This window comes from Trichosurus vulpecula, chromosome 1, assembly GCF_011100635.1.
Source record: "Trichosurus vulpecula isolate mTriVul1 chromosome 1, mTriVul1.pri, whole genome shotgun sequence".
NCBI lineage: Eukaryota > Metazoa > Chordata > Mammalia > Diprotodontia > Phalangeridae > Trichosurus > Trichosurus vulpecula.
The window spans coordinates 232,043,566-232,061,714 of record NC_050573.1 but is presented as its reverse complement, the minus strand read 5'-3'; positions in this window follow the sequence as shown (position 1 = coordinate 232,061,714).

Genomic DNA, 18,149 nt, shown 5'->3' with positions numbered 1-18,149 from the left:
AGGTCACTAATGTTATCCAAGGTCTATAACAATTAACCTAGCAAGGAGATATAAAGTTGTCACCTATCCAGTATTGACCACTTTACAAAATAGCTTCCAAAAAGGCAGTATGAAAGGCAGGGTAGTAAAATTTAATGATGAGAGGCATGTGTCCCTGGGTGAGCCACTTAACCTGTGTAGACCCTTGTTTTTTCATTGACAAAATGGGACTTGTATTATAGTACAACCTACTTCACAGGGTTGTTGTGGGAAAGGGGATTCGTAAATCATAAGGTGTTATATGATGTGAATTCTTATAAATAATCCTCCACCAAAGTTAGACGTCTGAGGAGAACAGCCATTTTGGGCAGCTTTCTTCTCAGTTTTCTAGATCATTTGGTTCTCTTTACCAATTTAATGATCCCCAAGCTTCTCCCCGAAGCAAAAGTCCATCTTTGTATGGCACATCTTCTTCAGATGAGGTTGCCCGGCAGGGTGCCATAGAACACTAACAGCCTTTAAAGCCCTGAAGGTAAGCATCACCCAGAGATCAATGGAGAGGGCCATTGCTGGCAGTGGGCTGGCTACAACATGTTACAAAAAAGAAAAAATGCAGGACAAGTGGCATAAATGATGTAAAACCAGGGGGAAAAAGTTAGGAATGATTCTGTGGTGAAAGCAAGACACCCAATGGACAGACTGCATGCTCTGTTGGCATCTGTGCAATGTCAGATGACAAAAGAAGGATCTTAGTTCAGTGGAGCCTCAGTGGTTAACTTATGGAGGGACATAGATGAATATCACGTGGGATGGGCAGGCATGGATGCATTGCTATTTGCAACAGGGGAAGGAATACATAAATTTATGAGATCATACTTCCATTAGAGGCCGAGTTCTTAACTTTTTTGTATCATAAACTCTTTTGGCAATACGGTTAAGCTTATGGATCTATTCTCAGAATAATATTTTAAAATAAATAAAATGTATAAGATTGCAAAGGAAAGCAAAGGTTAGTAAAAATAAAATAGTAAAAAATAAAAATAAAAAATAAATAATTAATAACAAATAAATAATAAAATTTTTAAAATAGTAAAAATAGAGATGTAATTCTATTCCTACTCCTTAGGGTCAGTAGATTCAGGGTTATGAACCCCTGCATTAGGGTAAGTAGCATTACTTGATATGTTTGTTGCATCGAAAATCCACACTGAATGAACTGACTGAAAGGAGCCCTCTAGTGGGACTTTACGGTTGCCACTTTTTCTTATGCCACATACCAGCTGTGCAACCTCAGCGTGGTGCCATGTCAATGTTCCTGATTCAGTCCCTCAGGAAACAGCAATGGATCTGGTTAGTCTGGCAATGGAGGCCAGAGGAACTTATCAGAAAAGTACTGTCTTAAAAATCAGAAGACATGGATTTTAGTGAAGTGTTACCACTACTCAGCTGCATGACTTTGAACAAGTCACAACCTCTTTGGGCTGTTGCCATCTGTAAAACAAGGATTATTGATTTCATGGTCTCTAAAGTCCTTTCTAGTTCTGGCATTTTATGACAAATGGATTCACTTCTAGCCCATAAATACTCAAGGGAGTCCACTTAAGCGAGGAGACCCTGCAGAGAATTGTCAGAAGTAGAGAAGTATGCGGAGTTCTGGTGTCTGACTTGTGAATTTCAGTCCACTCAAAAAAGATTCAGGGGGAGATCTTGGTCTAAGCAGATTTGGGAAGTTTGTCTTTGGGCTCACATGTTCCCTGCGGGGTGCTTGACCTTACACAGCAAGATCTGAGAGGAGGTAGAGGCGAGGTCACTGATTGGATCATAGGACCATCATGGAACAAGGGTCATCCTATGGAGTACTTTCTGAGTTACCTTTCCTGGTTCTGAATGATGATGTGTGCTAGCTCAACGCTGAGGAGGATCTGGTGCTTTGAGATGACAAGGCACGTCCTTAATGAGTGTCTAAGCAGAAAGGATATTTAAAAAGGAGCACCTCCACTCTCAGTGGCCTCATCCTTTCACACTTCAGATTGTACCAGCACTGTTTCAAGACACTTCTAGCGAGGGGTGGGAAAGCAAAGTTGTTGTTGAGTCATTTCAGTTGTTTCCAATTCTTTGTAACCCTGTTTTGAGTTTTCTTGGCAAGAATGTTGACATTTCCTTCTCTATCTTTTTTCCAGTTGAGGCAAATAGGCTTAAGTGACTTGCCCAGGGTCACACAACTAGTAAGTGTCTGAGGCTAGATTTGAACTCAGGTCTTCCTGACAGCAGGCCCAGCACTCTATCCACCTAGCCACCTAGTCTCCCTGGAGAAGGAGTAGTTTGCCCTTTTCCTCCACAAGGGCCCTCATGCTTCCATGAGCACATGGTATCTAAAGCACATGGCTTACCTGTGAAAGCCTGAGCCTGGGTTTGAGCCTGCCTCTTTTGTTCTTGTTCTTTCTTGATCTTAGGTGAATGAGTATCTGTCCAGATATGATGTGTCCAGGCTTGAAGGCAAACTTGGGCGTTCAAGAGGCTGAGAGGGCCTGGGTTCTTTTGAGTTAGAGTTAACTTCCCCAGGGAAGCGTCCCTGGCAGCTACTCAGGTATTCTTATATAAGATGACTACCTCCAAGAGGATTGGATCAAGCCAGAAGGGACCTCAGAGGGCCTCTGGGAGAACATTTCATTTTACAGATAAAGAAACTGAGGCCCAGAGAGTTAAAGTGACTTGATCAAGGTGATACACAGCAGAATCAGAACTCGAATCCAGGTCCTCTGGTTTCTAAGCCAGAGCTCTAAGCACTGTGCCACATTGTTATGGGGGGGGGGTGGCAAAACCTGTCAGTTCTTGGAGCTGGCTATAGGCTCCGGAGGTTGGAGGAGTGAGAAAAAAAGGAAAGATGAGAACCAGATCCCACTTTGAATTTTTGCCTGGCCTCCCCCACAATTAGCAAGCTATGTCTGTTTGTCAGGTGGGTGAGATATTATGATTCCTTATGCGATAATTCAGGAAAAAATATCCTTTCTACAAATCCAACATTGTAAAATGTTACCACAGCAAAATTATGTAAAGTCAATAGCACAGCCCTAAATATAGATATCTTTTGCCCTCTTTAGGAATGTCTTATTGCAAAAGGTACTTAAATAAATTGAAATTATAGTTGTAAAAGATATTGCTTCATACAGTGACACTCCAATAAATTTAATCTGTACTCTTGGTAGTTTTCTATCATATTTAAAAGAGAAACTTGACTTATTAAGCATTCCAGTGGAAAAGACATAATCTATAGTACTATACAACATGCCCTATTTATTACCCGTTGTTCTCATGACCTGACTGGGCAGGAAAGCTATTACTGAAAAGTGGACTTCATTACATCACTTGCAAAAACAGAGATGTTTCATATTTCTTTTTTATTGATTCTCTCTTCTATAAGAATGACTGGCTTTTGACTCTTTTCATAAGACACTTTTAATCACCTGAATAATAACAATTCATATTCATATAGTTCTAACATTCTATGACAACTGGGGTCACTTCTAGCCCATAAATACTCAAGGGAGTCCACTTACGCCCAGGAGACTGTGTAGAAAATTGTTGAAAGTAGAGAAGTATGTGGAGTTCTGGTATTTGTCTTGGGAATCTTGGTCTATTCAAAAAAGATTCCAGGGAGATCCTGGTCTAAGCAAATTTGGGAAGTTTATCTTTGGGATTACATTGTTCCTCCCTTGTGCTTGACCTTACATAATAAGATCTGAGAAGAGATTAGGTAGAGGGGCAGATAGGTGGCGCAGTGGGAAGTCTGGAAGACTCACCTTCTTGAATTCAAATCCAGCCTCAGTCACTTACTAGCTGTGTGAGCCTGGGCAAGTCACTTAACCTCTGTTTGCCTCAGTTTCCTCATCTGTAAAATGAGCTGGAGAAAGAAACGACCAATCACTCCAATATCTACTGAGCAAACTTCCAAAATGGGGTCATGAAGAGTAGCACTCCACTGAACAACAACCACAACCATTCATATAGCACTTCATTGTTGAAAATGCATACTTTTTTCACACCAGCCCTGTGAGGTAAGTAGTTCAGTTATTCTCATTCACATTTTATATGTGAGAAAACTGAAGCTGAGAATGATGAACAGTATGAATAGAATCAGAGAGAGATGTGTAATAGAAATCTCAAAAGTGTTTTACAACACAAGGATGTACCTCTTTCAGACTTTGGCAAATTCGCAGAACAGGTAACAGATTTGAAGTTGCTCATTGAAATACAAAAAGGTAGGAAAGCTATTAAGCAGCCTGCTGAGACAATGAAGAGGCCTCTGTATGGCCTTTTTTTCTTTTAAACCACCCATTTGCCTGGACAGTACAAAGACAAACAAATTGGGAAACCCAGAATTTCAGAACTTTTTGGTTCAGGGAAGAAAATAGCTATTGCCTGGTAATGGCCTAGCCTGAAGACATGAACAGTCGGGAAAAATACTAGTCACTGTATGTTAAGATGAGGGCTCTCACCAACTGGGCACCTGCATCAAGAAGAGTCCTTGAAAAGAAAAGCTTAGTATAAGGGCGTTATTTGCCAGGATATCACCATTCTCTGATTTCCTTTTTGGAAGGTAGCAAACCTCAGGGCCAAAACTCTGAGAGAAAAAAAATTAGAGGAAGCTTCAGCTAGTCCTAGGCCAAGAGTCCTTGCTCTTTTTGAAAAAGTACAGCAATATCCCCAACTGATTGTGCATTGAAAAGTAAGCCCATGGAGTTCAGCACAGATTCCTGATTAAGCCAGATGTCAAATGCAGCGGGGAGTAAGCTTGAGAACATCAGGAAAGCAGAAAGACCATCAAGGTCTGCATCATCAGAGATGAGATGTGAATTCCCTTGGCCATACACGTTCCCTAAGTATGTGCTTCCATACTCTATGTACATGACTGGTTTTTCCACTGTTACTGCATTTATTTGTGGGAGAATGTGACCAAGGTTTATAGAGGAGCTATTTGGTAGCTAGCTACTGTGCTCACTCTGCCTTTGCTTTGAGCTAATTGTGTCCTCTGGATGACTATCGAATGTAGGGACTTTCGATCTATAGTTTTAGGAATACAAACCCACAGAGGGCCTCAGACCTGAGCTAGTCATTTTCCTAAGGGATTAAATTAGTGAGGGTGAATTGGGAGCCCCACGTAAGAGTGACTAGATATTAACTACGATCGTAAGTGTTTTTTTTTTCCTAAAAAATTCTCCTCCTCAAAATGATGGGATCAGGCCAAATGATAATTTTCCAGCTCTTATAATCCATTATTCTGCCTAATAGAATAATTGTTATACTTTTGGAGAAAGATTCTAATTCTCAAATTCTGCTTTCAAAGCAAATGCTCCTTGCTTCCAAATTTTTTCCTTTTCTCTGGCCACTCTTTTCCTCTGGATATGTCTCATTTCTAGCCTAGCCTTAATCATTGAATGGATGTTGCCTCAGTCAAACCAAGACTTAAAAAGGCCAAGGTCTCCCACTGCATCGGGGGCCACCTCCAGTCGTCCTGATTTATATCTTGTCACTGGACCCAGATGGCAGCGGAGGAGAAAGTGAGACTGGTGACTTTGCGTAGCCCTGCCTCACTTAAATCTAATTCATTTTCAAATCATAGCATCACCTTCCCAATGTCATGGTCCTCTTCTAGAATGAATGAAGGAAGGAAGAGTACAGGCAATTTGCTTGCTTCTCTCTTTTTTAATGGTTACGTATCAGAGATAATTGCTCATTTCATCCACTTCTTTGTGTCCTGTTGGCACTGCTGACAAAGTACCCTTTTCCCATGCTTGCCAGGGCTGTTTGCATTTGCATCCAAAGGCTCTCTAGGTACTACTGTCTGGGTTAGTAATGCCTTCCTAATGCCATGGTGCTTTTCTAGAGTGAAGGACCAAAAATAACAACAACAAAAACAAGTTTACACCCACTTATTTTTTTTAGAGGGGAGGGCAGGGCAATTGGGGTTAAGTGACTTGCCCAAGGTCATACAGCTAGTGTGTCAAGTGTCTCAGGCTGGATTTGAACTCAGGTCCTCCTGACTCCAGGGCCAGTGCTCTGCTCACTGCACCACCTAGCTGCCCTTTATACCCTCTTATTTTAAGCATGTGAGTGGGTGAAAAAAGAATGAAGGAGAGAAATATTAAAAACTTAAAAAAAAAACCTTAGCAGAAATAAAAATTAAGTCTAATTTGAAATTTTCCTGTTAAAACTGTGCAATTGGTATAAGCATAATGAGATTAAACATAAGTGATCCATAAAAATTACAAACTTTATTTCATATATTTGAATGTGACTGCTAGGAAAAATCCTAAAGTGATTTATCTTCCTTTAGAAGCAAGTCCAGACATTTGTCAGAGGAAGGGGATTTTAGAAGACATAGTCACCATTCTATTAGCCTCTGAGTCAGATCAAAAATGGGTAAATAAGATAATAAAAATACTCTTTCCTAAACAAAGTTTCTCTTAGGGACAAAAATTAAAAATTAAAAAATACTCAAAGTAAAGTGATTGGAGGGGAGAGGAGGCTCTGTACCCTTAAGGTAAGACTTCCATCTCTAAAATTCTATGAATGTAAACCTAGTAATTGTGTTTGTTGGTCTACTTTTCTCCACTTCATTATGCACGGCAAAGCTTTTGAACATATCTGCAGATAATGTTTGTTAGATAAATATTAAAAGTGAGTCTGATGATTTGGAAAATATTGATAGAAATGTCCAAGAAGCCATGATATAAATGTGGCCATCTATATCTAACACAGAGAAGAGAGAGTTACTAATCCAGACAGTAGTACCTAGAGAGCCTTTGGATTAAAATGCAAGCAGCCCTGGCAACTGTGGGAAAGGGGTACTTTGTCAGCAGTGCCAAAAGGACACAGAAAAGTGGAGGAAATGAACAATCATCTCTGACAAGTAGCCATTAAAAAAGAGAGAAGCGAGCAAGTAGCCTGTACCCTTCCTTCTGCCCAACCTCAGAGAAAAGGTCAGAAACAGAACATTTGAGAGTAAAGCAGTTTCCTGGGAAGTTGGTTGTCCATCTATCTCAAAGTGCTTCTCACTCTGTGAAGTGGTACAATTCCTCAATACCTACAAGGGTATACAGTTTCCCTTTGGAAGAATCAAGCCCAGGCTAAAGTGGGAGCGTCAAAGCTGAGAGCTTTAGTGAAGAGAGCTTTATAAAGTAGAGAGCTTTAGTTATGCTAAATTTGGTTTGGCTTAACTTTATAATGGGAGCTAAGCTAAAACAGCTGAAATTCTACTCCTGGTAACCCCCGACATTCAAGTTCCTCTGGCAGACTTCTTGGAGAAAGTCATACAACTGACAGACTCCACTAGAGAATGGTATTGTTTCACCTCAGCCAAACCCTTGCTGCTACTTGGCATTCCTTTAATTCATCTCTTTTTGCCTCTGTAACAAATTCCCCTTGTAGCTGTTCCAAATCTTTTCTACACTCCCCAACCTCCCAATGTAATCAATCCATCAAGCATTTATTAAGTACCTACAATGTGCCAGGTATTGTGCCAGGTGTTGGAGGTACAAACAGAAGAAAAAATGTAACAGTCTATGCCCTTAATGATGGCAAAGAAAACAAGAAGTAGATATAACTCATATACAGTAGGTACAAAATAGTCTCAGATGGGTAGGTACTTAATGTAGTTTGTTCTCTGGCCTCAGATATTTACTAGCTGTGTGACCTTGGGCAAGTCATTTAACCTTGTTTGCCTCAATTTCCTCATCTGTAAGATGAGCTAGAGAAGGAAATGGCAAGTCACTCCAGTATCTCTGCCAAGAGAACCACAAAGGGCTCACAGAGAGTTGGACACAACTGAAAAATGATTAAATAATAACAGACAACAACCTCTCTCAGATTCTCCCCTCTCTACCACACAAGTTCTCTGTTGACATCACTGTCAACATTCTCCTAAATATATCACTGTATTTTCACCATTGTATTGAAGACCAGTACTTTTCCCTCTGCTTTTAATCTCTTCCTTTTCAGGCAATTCCTGACATTTTTTTTTTGCAGGTGAGAAGGCAGGGCAATTGGGGTTAAGTGACTTGCCCAAGGTCACACAGCTAGTCAGTGTGTCAAGTGTCTGAGGCTGGATTTGAACTCAGATCCTCCTGACTCCAGGGCCAGTGCTCGACTCACTCTGTCACCTAGCTGCCCCTCCAATTGCCTTTCAAATATCTCAAACTGGATGTCTAGTAGACATCTTAAACTTGGCATATCTAAGACCAAACTCATTATCTTTTACCTTAAATCCTACACTCCTCCTAACTTCCCTAATACTGTTGAGCACAACATCAACCTCCCAATGCTTCAGGTTCATAACCTAGGTGTCATTTAGATTCCTTATTATTTTTTACCTGCACTATCCAAGATCTGTCAACTTTATCTTTGCAACATCTCTCGAACATGCCTCCTTTTCCCCTCTGATGTTGCCACCATTCTGGTGTAGGCTCTCAGCATACCACTCATAGACAATTGCAATGGCCTGTTGGTTGTCTGCCTGCCACAAGTGTCTCCCCATTCCAATTCATCCTCCATTCAGCCACCAAAGTGATTTTCCTAAAGTGCAGGTATGACCAAGTCATCCCGTCACTTAATAAAGTCTAGAGGCTTCCTATGGCTTTCATGAACAAATACAAAATCCTCTGTTTGGTGTTCAAAGCCCTTTATAACCTAGCCCTCACCTCTCTTTCCGGTCTTCTTATACCTTATTCCTTGCCATATGTTGATTGATCATTCCAGGGACACTGGCCTCCTTGCTTTTCCTCAAACAAGACACTATATCTCTTGGCTCCGGGCATTTTCACTAGCTGTTCCCCATGCCTGCAATGCTCTTCCTCCTGATCTCTGCCTCCCAGCTTTCCTAGATTCCTTTAAGTTCCAACTAAAATCTTATCTCTTCCACAGGAAGTTTTTCCTAACCCCTCTTGATTCTAGTACTTTCCCTCTCTTAATTACTTTCTGTTTATCCTACTCATAGCTAGTTTGTACATGTTTGTTTACTTGTTGTCTCTTCCATTAGATCGTAAGTCCCTTGAGGGGAGGGACTGTCTTTTGCCTCTTTTTGTGTGGTACTGAGTAGCCACTAAAATAAATGTTTTTTGATTGACTCACTCACTTTTGTGTCTTTAGACTCTTCCTTCCCATTGGCTTTCTCCTAAACTATATGGAGAAGAAAGTAGGAGTGGAAATCCTCAGGCAAAATTTTGAAGGAGGCAAAATTTATCTTTGAAGTTCTCCCATCTTTCTCTCTCCTTAATCCCCACTGGAAGTACCTATTACTCTTCTATCTTGTGTCTGCCCAAAGTCACACACTGTGTTGCCAACCTAGACCTCATAGACTCATAAGACTGGGAGGAATCTTAGAAATTGCCTTGCATATACTGTTATAATATTCCACACTCCCATATTGTCTTTCCTTCCTTCTTTCCCTTCCTTTCTCCCATCCATCTAAATTCCTAATACTTATGTATTCTGACCTCTGCTAGGGGTTAGTAAAACAATCTGATTAAACCAACTCAAATGTGAGAATAATTTATACAACCCCCACCTAACAAGCCCTAAGGTATTTGCTTATTGAAAGAAATGGAACTCTAACTGATAGAAACTGAGGCAGTATATAGGAATATTTAGGGGCATTGAAGGATTCTGAGTGCTCTTCTGCATTACCACCTATTTACAAGGCTAGCCCTGGAAGAAAAGAAAAGAAAAGATAGCTTTTTTTTTTCTTCTGGACCTCTGTTACCTCCATTCTCTCTCTTCTACTGGCTTTCTGTCCAGAACCTAAGACGTGAGCTGTTCTATCTGGTCTTCACTCTTCATTTCAGGGGGTGAGCTATCATTAAGAAATGGCATCATGGAAAGAGAACTGGAACGAACCAAAGGATCTGGACTGGGGATTAGCTTTACCATTTTCTAGGGAGGTTACTTCTCTCGAGGTGCCAGTTTTCTCATCTGTTAAAAGAGGCTAAGATAAGGCCCCATGGGTGGCAAGGAGAATGAAGTGGCTTCTCTGGTGAGATCTGAGTGCCCTTGAGCAGGATTGTTTGGCAATAACAAGTCAGGCAGCTCCATGATTTTATATCCACGTTAGGCTTCCTGGGTTTCTTCTTTTAGACATATTATTTAACTACAGGTGGCTCCTGATTTAACTGCAGCCTGTTTCCCTGAGGAAGAATGATCTTCATACTTCACCCAACATTCTAACATAATAAGTAGGCTAATCCTTTTACTGGATGCAGAAAGAGAAAATAGACTCATTAGAATGAAGAAAACAAAAAGGAACCATTCTTGGTTCTTGGCAGAAAGCTAGCAAAAAACTAGGGCAAGAGAACTGTTTTGATACCCTTTCAATTCTGAGAGCTCCTCTGTCTAAAAGTTGAAAAATCTTTGTTTAATAGTGTAAGAATTGGGGGAATGAAGTTCTTAGCTAGCAGGGAGAACTGCAGATTAAAGCTATCCGTGGCCATTTCTTTAATAATAATAATAATAATAATAATAAACCTTTATATTGCACCTTCTACGTGCCAGACACTGTGCTACGTACTTTACAATTATTACCTCATTTGAACCTCACCACAACCCTGGGAAGTAAGTGCTATTATTATCTCCATTTTGCAGATGAGGAAACTGAGGCAAACAGAGGTTAAGTGATTTACCCAGGACCAAAATGCTGAAAAATATCTGGCTTGAGGCCCAGGACTCTATCTCCTCTGTCATTTACCTGACTTTACTGAGTTGATTCCTAGGTGACTGTTAGTTTGAAATTATTTCATTAAAGTTGAATTCATAAACTCTGTATTTTCAGCAAATGCCCTTTGTAGGCTATCTGATCATTTAAAGTAAAAGAATCAAGCTTCTTCTCTAGTTCTTTACTATCCACATTCTACAGATTCTTCAGGGATCTTTCCTTGACCACACCATTTCACATTGATATCTCTTTTCTCTGAAAAAAATAACCAAATCATTAAAATTCCAGTATATTTTTTTTAAAAAGTCCAGCAGGAAGAGATAGAAAAGAGAAATTTCATTCAAAATATATGCAGAATGTATAAAATATCTGATAATCTATCTACCAAAATACAACAAGGAACATTATGTGTCCAACCATAAAACAATATAGGAATTTAGTTTGCTAAAGTATGCATATTTTTATGAAGATTTCTTTTTTATTTTATTTACTTTTATTATTGTTATTTAATTGAGGGGAATGGGAGGGACAAATAATAAACACGTATAAAAATAAATTTTAAAAATATATTTAATAGAAAATACAACTATTAAATTTTCCTAAAGGAAAACTTTTTTAGGCTAAACATTATCAGTTCCATTAACTGATCAGGTAAAGTTTCATAAGGAGGTGGCACTTGAGTCTTTAAGGACTTGCAGAAACGGAGTTGAAGAAGTAGTGCATTCCATAAATAGGACATAGCCTTTGTGAATGCCTAGAACTGAACATACCTGGTGCAACAGGTGTGACAACCTGCCCATATATAGTGATCTGTGCCTTCTGAAAATGCAGTAGTATCCTATAATCCACCACCAAAAATGATCCTGGCTGGCATCAACAGCTGTAAGAAATTCTGTTACCAATACTCAAAGTAGTGGTTAGTGATCTGTTCCTAAGAAGTGGTCATATATAGACCTAATTTAGATGAGTGGGTTGTGTGCTATCACCACCTAAAATGTGGATGTGAGAGAGTGTTCCAAGACTCACCAAGCCTACTGAGCACTACATGTTTAGGCTGATTCACATGGAATAAATGATAGAAAGAAAGAAATAAAGAAAGAAAGGAAGGAAGGAAAGAAAGGAAGGAAGGAAAGAGAAGTAATGAGAGGGAAAGAAAAAAGAAAAAGAGAAGACAAAGAAAGAATGAGAGAGAAAGAAAAAAGACAAAAAGAGAAAAGAATAAAGGAAGAAAGAAAGAAAGAAAGAAAGAAAGAAAGAAAGGAAGGAAGGAAGGAAGAAGGAAAGAAAGAAGGAAAGAGAAAGAAAGGAGGAAAGAAAGAAAGAAGGAAGGAAGGAAAGAAAGAAAGGAAGGAAGAAAGAAAGGAAGGAAGAAAGAAAGAAAGAAAAGGAAAAATGCCTTTCTAGTGACTTTGAATTCTTGGGAAGGAAATTGAAAGACATAGAGTACATGTGGTGCTGTTTTATTATTTCTTCTACTTAAATATTGTGACCTTAGAAGAGAAAGGGTGTTACGGGAAATGCACAGCTGGCTACCAAGATGGTATCAAAGAACAGGATTTGGTTTTTGATGCATAAGCTCCTGGCAAGGATTTCTTTTGTATCTTATAAAAGCAGGATGAATTTGCTTGGTTCAGATATACTGATTGAGACCTCTTTAAACTGAAATTTGAGGTTGAGAAGGGAGGGGAGAAAAAGTATAAAACTGCATATATAGAGAAAAACAGGTACAGTAAAGAAAGAAGTACAGGGTTGGAAAAGATGCCTAGTGATTCTAGAAAAAAGAGAAACAGAATAGAATTGCAAATGATAATCAATAACCAATTAACAAGTTCTTACGAAATGCCTATTGTGTACGCGTTCCTGTATGAGGTGGAGCTACAAAGGTAAAAATGAAACAATTCCTGACCTCAAGGAGTTCTCTCAGGGCAAAAACACATGTACACATATAAGTAAATAAAATATTTACAAAGTAATTGGGGGAGAGGGCTAGGAATTGGAGAGGGCAGAAAAAAGTCTCATGATAATTGTGAATTATAATACATGTATATATATATGTCAATATACAGCGTTTGGAATAAATACTGTGAACTTCACATTTTAACACTACAATACCTACGAGGTCTGAGATGTCGGTAAGATTTTTTTCAATAGTACTTATAACTAGAGTAAAAGAAATTGAATGAAGGGTGTAACTAAATAAAAATAAATGATTATAATAGAAGGGGTGGGTGAATGACACAGTTTGTCAAGAAAGAAGACCCTTATACGGAAATACACAAATCTCAGGCGGTATTGGGAAGGGCATTTAGGTGAAGAGAAAAGAGGAAGAAGCAGGTGTAATTAAAGATGTATACTAAAGATTTCTTGGCCAGATAAAGGATATGAACAATAATTTATTAATATAGATTATAACACATCACCAACTATTAAATATCTCAAACTGCATGACTCATAAACATGTCAAACTCAGTATGCCCAAAAAATCATCTTTCCCCCCAAAACCACTTTTTCTGCAAACTTCCATGTTTCTGCCAAGGATACAACAACCCTTCCTGTTACCCAGACAACCCTGAATTATCCTTTACTCCTCAGTCTTCCTCAGCCCATATATCCAATCAGTTGCCAAGTCTCCTCATTTCACAATACTCCATCTCTGGTCTCTGTGCCTTTTTCTCTGGATTTCCCCCCTATCTGGATGCACACCCTCCATACCTCCAGTTCGTATGGCTTCATTGCAAGTAAGAATTGTTTCATTCTTTATTCGTGTGTTTCCAATGCCTAGTACAGTACCTGGCATGTAGTAGGTCCCTAATAAGTACCTGTTGATTGACTTTACCTCCACAACATCTCTGGCGTCTGCCACCTCTCTCCTTTCTACTCACATAGATTTGTCCCTAATTCAAGCTTCCTTTGCGTCTTGGCTGGAATAAAGCAAGAGTCTTCTAATTGGTCTCCCTGTCTCAAGTCTCTCTCCTCTTCAATCTAATCTCTACAGAGCTGGCATGGTGACATTTCAAAAGCAAAAGTTTAATCATGTCACCCTAGCATTTAATAAACTCATATGACTCTGTATAATCTCTGGAAGCAGACACAAACTTCTCTGTTTGACATTTAAAACCCTTCACAATCTAACTCCAAAAAACCTTTCCTGACTTATTATACATTCATTTCTTTCATGCATTCTATAGTCCAATCAAACTGGCCTTCATAGTCTTCCTCACATATGACATTTAACTTAATATTGCCATACTTTTGCATAGGCTTTACTTGGTACTTGGCATTTACTTCTGACTGCCGCTTCCCAGAATCCTTAGTTTCTTTTAGTACTCACATTAGGCATCACTTTTTATGTGAGGCCCATCCTGATCTCCCTAGCTGCTAGTCCCCCTTCCCAAATTATTTTATGTGCATTGATTTTTATATCTATAGCTACATCTATGTCTATCTCTGCCTTTACCTGCCATCTCCATATCTATATCCAAATCCCTACTTGTATTATCCATATCTATATATCAGTACCTATACCTGTATCTATATCAATATCTACCTCTTTCTTTATGTGTCTATTCCCATTGTTGCTTCTCCTGATAGAATTTAAGCTTTCTCTGGACATAGGCTGTTTCTTTTTGGTCTTTGCATCATCAGTACCTTGCATAGTGCCTGGCACATAATAGGTGCATGATAAATACTTCTTTTTTAATTAGGGAAAAACAACCTGGAAATCTGTTAGAAGGCTCATTTTGCTAACAATAGAGTATGCAATATATTCTTGGCAGCTGTATGGAGTAGTGCATGGAGTGTTAGATTGGAGTCAAGAGCACAGGGACTTTACCTGTCACTCCGGGCAAGTCCCAACCTCTCTCAGCCTCAGTTTTGTCTAAGAGCACCAACCTCATGGGGTTGTTATGGGAATCAAATGAGATTTTACATATACCAAATGCCCCGCAATCATTAAAGTACCATACAGATGCTAGTTCTTCTTCTTCTTGACCGGTCTTATAATTTTCTTCTGTTAGAAGATGGAAGAACCAGAGCAGACCTACCACTGTAGACTATATCCTGAACACCAGGAACCTTTCTAGAAGGCGACTGTGCCATCTTAGAGTCCATAACAGGCAGGAAGGGAAATGCTGGGCATAGCATTGTAGTTTCACAGGAATGTTTCCATGGCCCAAAAGACTAAAAGGAAAGATGGTCAGAGAGGAATGCTGAGCTTCCAAAAACAAAATTTTGATGATACTACCTCAATTGATCCTGGTCAATCAACGGTTATTAAGGTTTTATTATATTCTAGGCGCTAAAGCTGGGAGAAATAAAAGAAAGCATTTAAATGGTGATGGGAGGTTGACCATTGAGGGCCCATTCCTGGGACCATTGCAGAGGACCCATGTGGAATCTTGGGGAACCTGCTTCCAGATATTGGTCGTGACGCGGAAGGAATGGACTGGCTTTCTGCTTCAGAGCGTGCCCCTGGGACTGGGACCTCAGTGGTCCATTATATGCCCCCTTCTACTCCCTTGCAAAAAGAAACCAAGGTCAAAAAGAGCTTTCTGATGGGCTCAGGTTTTAAAATGATGAGTGGGAAAGATGGGAAGAATGACATATAACCGAGGGCAAATATGAAAGATTGATCTGGAAACTTAGGAATGCTGTCTGGAAGGTCCAAATCTAGAAAGACTTGTAAAGAATTCTAAACACAGTAAAAATTTTAAAAAGGACTTTGTTAGTCATGTTCCAGGGAAGCAGTCCTAAAGAAAATGAATCACGCCCATTGCTTGAAGGCAGATAGTGTGAATTTCTAAAAAACCAGAAAACAACAGTGAGAAAACAGAAATATTAGACCTTTACCTAGCTTGATCCTTCTCTTTTAAAGGAGAATGGTCTTCTAACTACAAAGTGTAGAACAAACTTCTAAAAGGAGAATGATAATGAAAAAACTACAACGACAATAAAGCCCCTAGCTTGCTTAAATGAGTTCAGGTTTCCTAGTACACATTCACGGCATCCCAGTGCATTGACAGAATTTGCAGATGTGAGCATAATACCACTCTCAGCAAGTAATCTTTGAGAAATAATAGAGAATGGGAGAGGTGCCAAGAGGATAGAGATGAGCTAACGTCCTGGTTTTCCGAGAGGGGAAAAGGGTGTAGCCTGGAAAATAAAGACTGGTGTTCTTGATGTGGCACATGCAAACCCTCCAGAAGTTTATTCCCAAATATTTCACTAACCCCTTCCTGCCTCTTTTTGCCATGCCTTGTCCGGCTCCCCAGGGGCCTTCTTATCTCTTATATACCTAGTTTATATTTCTTTTACTCTGTGTTCTGATTGATGCCTAGGTGGACAGAGCACTGAGCCTAGAGTTAGGAAGATCTGCAGATTTAGCCTCAGATACTTATTAGCTGTGTGACCCTAGACAAGTCACTTAACCTCTATTTGCCTCAGTTTCCTCAACTATAAAATGGATATAATAAATAAATATAAAAATAGATTTATATATAATTTTATCATATATTACATATTTATATATAAGTATAAAATATAAATATAAAGATAAAAAACCCACCTACCTCCCAGGATTGTTGTAAGGATCAGACAATAATTATAAAGCACTTAGCGTAGTACCTGGCATGTAGTAAGATCTATATGAACAATGATGATCGTGACGATGATGATTTGCTGGGTCTGGAATCAGGAAGATCTGCAGATCTAGTCTTAGATACTTACTAGCTGTGACCTTGAACAAGTTATTTAACCTCTGGCTTATTTTCCTCAACCGTATGAAAGCAATGATAAATCATGGGTCCAGGGGACTGAAGATGAAACATAGCACCCACCTTCTGCTAAAGGGTGGCGGGCTTAAAACTCAGAACAAGACGTGTTTTTGGAGATGGTCAGTGTGGAAATTTGTTTTACTGAACCACACACATTTGTTATAAAGGTTGTTTTATAATTTTAATTGTTTATTTGGGCAGAGGGGAGAGACACAGAGAGAGAGAGAGACAAAGACAGAGAGACAGAGAGAGAGACAAAGACAGAGAGATATAGATGGGGAGGGGGGGGAGGGAGGGGAGTAGAGACAGAGACTGTGTATCAGTAAGGCAAGATTCATGACCTCAAAGATGACCATGAACATGAACACGAACACGTGTGTATAGTTTGGAATTGCAAAGTATGAGAGATTCTCTAGGTTGAAGGCAGGGGAAGTATGACATTTACTTAGACAGCAGAGGATCAAATCTCAAAACTTGTAATTTCAATTTGACATAGCAACAATTGTATTCCAAAGCCATTAAATCCACCTCAATATAACAAGGAAATTATAGCACAATATTACAGCAAAGAAGCAAGTCAGCCTGTAACCTTCTCCCCTGCTGGGAAAGTTACAAATCCCCAACTATCTGTTTGCGTTCATTCTCTCCCCACTCAGTCCTCTGGTCTCCCTTCTCTGCTCTGCGTTCTCTCTGTAGCTCTCTGAGTTCTGTAGCTCTCCACTCTGCAGATTCTCAGCTCTGGGGCTGAATTCCACATTCTTAATGGCTACCTTCTGGGTACACACACACACACACACACACACACACACACACACACACACACACACACATACACACACACACACACACACACACACACACACACACACACACGCTTCTTAGGGCCTGAGGGCCTCAGACCCAATCATCAAAAGGGTGTAGGCCCGGGGTTTGGCATTTAGTAAGTAAAGAGCGTAGGCTTGCCTCTAATCGAACCTTCCTCAGCCCCACCTGAGACCTATTGAATGGGCCGGAAAGATCTTTAATCACCGATTGGCATCACAGAGAGACAGAGAAAACCTGTAAAAATAAATAAATATTTTAAATACACGTTTAAAAAGAGAGAGAAAGAAGACAAGAATTGTGAAAGGTAGAAATGAGGAAGAAATGTATTCAAGGCATGGGGGTTTGGCCTTTGTGAATGCATGTAAGCAAAAGATGAAATGTCAAATCTGAGGAACATCTGGTAGTACTATTTATTTAGGACGTAGTGGACATGGAGAGAAGAGTGAGATGAAGTTAGAAAGATAGGTTGAAGTTTGGTTGTGGAGAGCCTCAAATATCAGAGTAACAAGTTTTGTGTTTTATTCTATTAATTGAAGGGAGCCACTGAAAGCTTTTGAGCAAAGCAGTGATGTGATCAGACCTGTGCTTTATGAATATTTTGGGACTGTATAGGTTGGATGGGAGAAGAAAGAGTATGTAAGTAAGGAAGTAAGAGATGATTATACTATTCCAGGCAAAAGATAATGAAGGTTTGAACCCTGGTGGTGGAAAGAAGGAGTCGGATGCAGAAGATGTTATGGAGGTAGAATTAACAAAACATGCTAGCTTGCTAGCTTATCTTGGGGAAGTTAAGGAGAGGAAAGAGTCAAAAATGACTGAAGTTATGAATGTAGATGATTAGAAAGTTGGTAAAAAAAACACTCTTGGTCTAA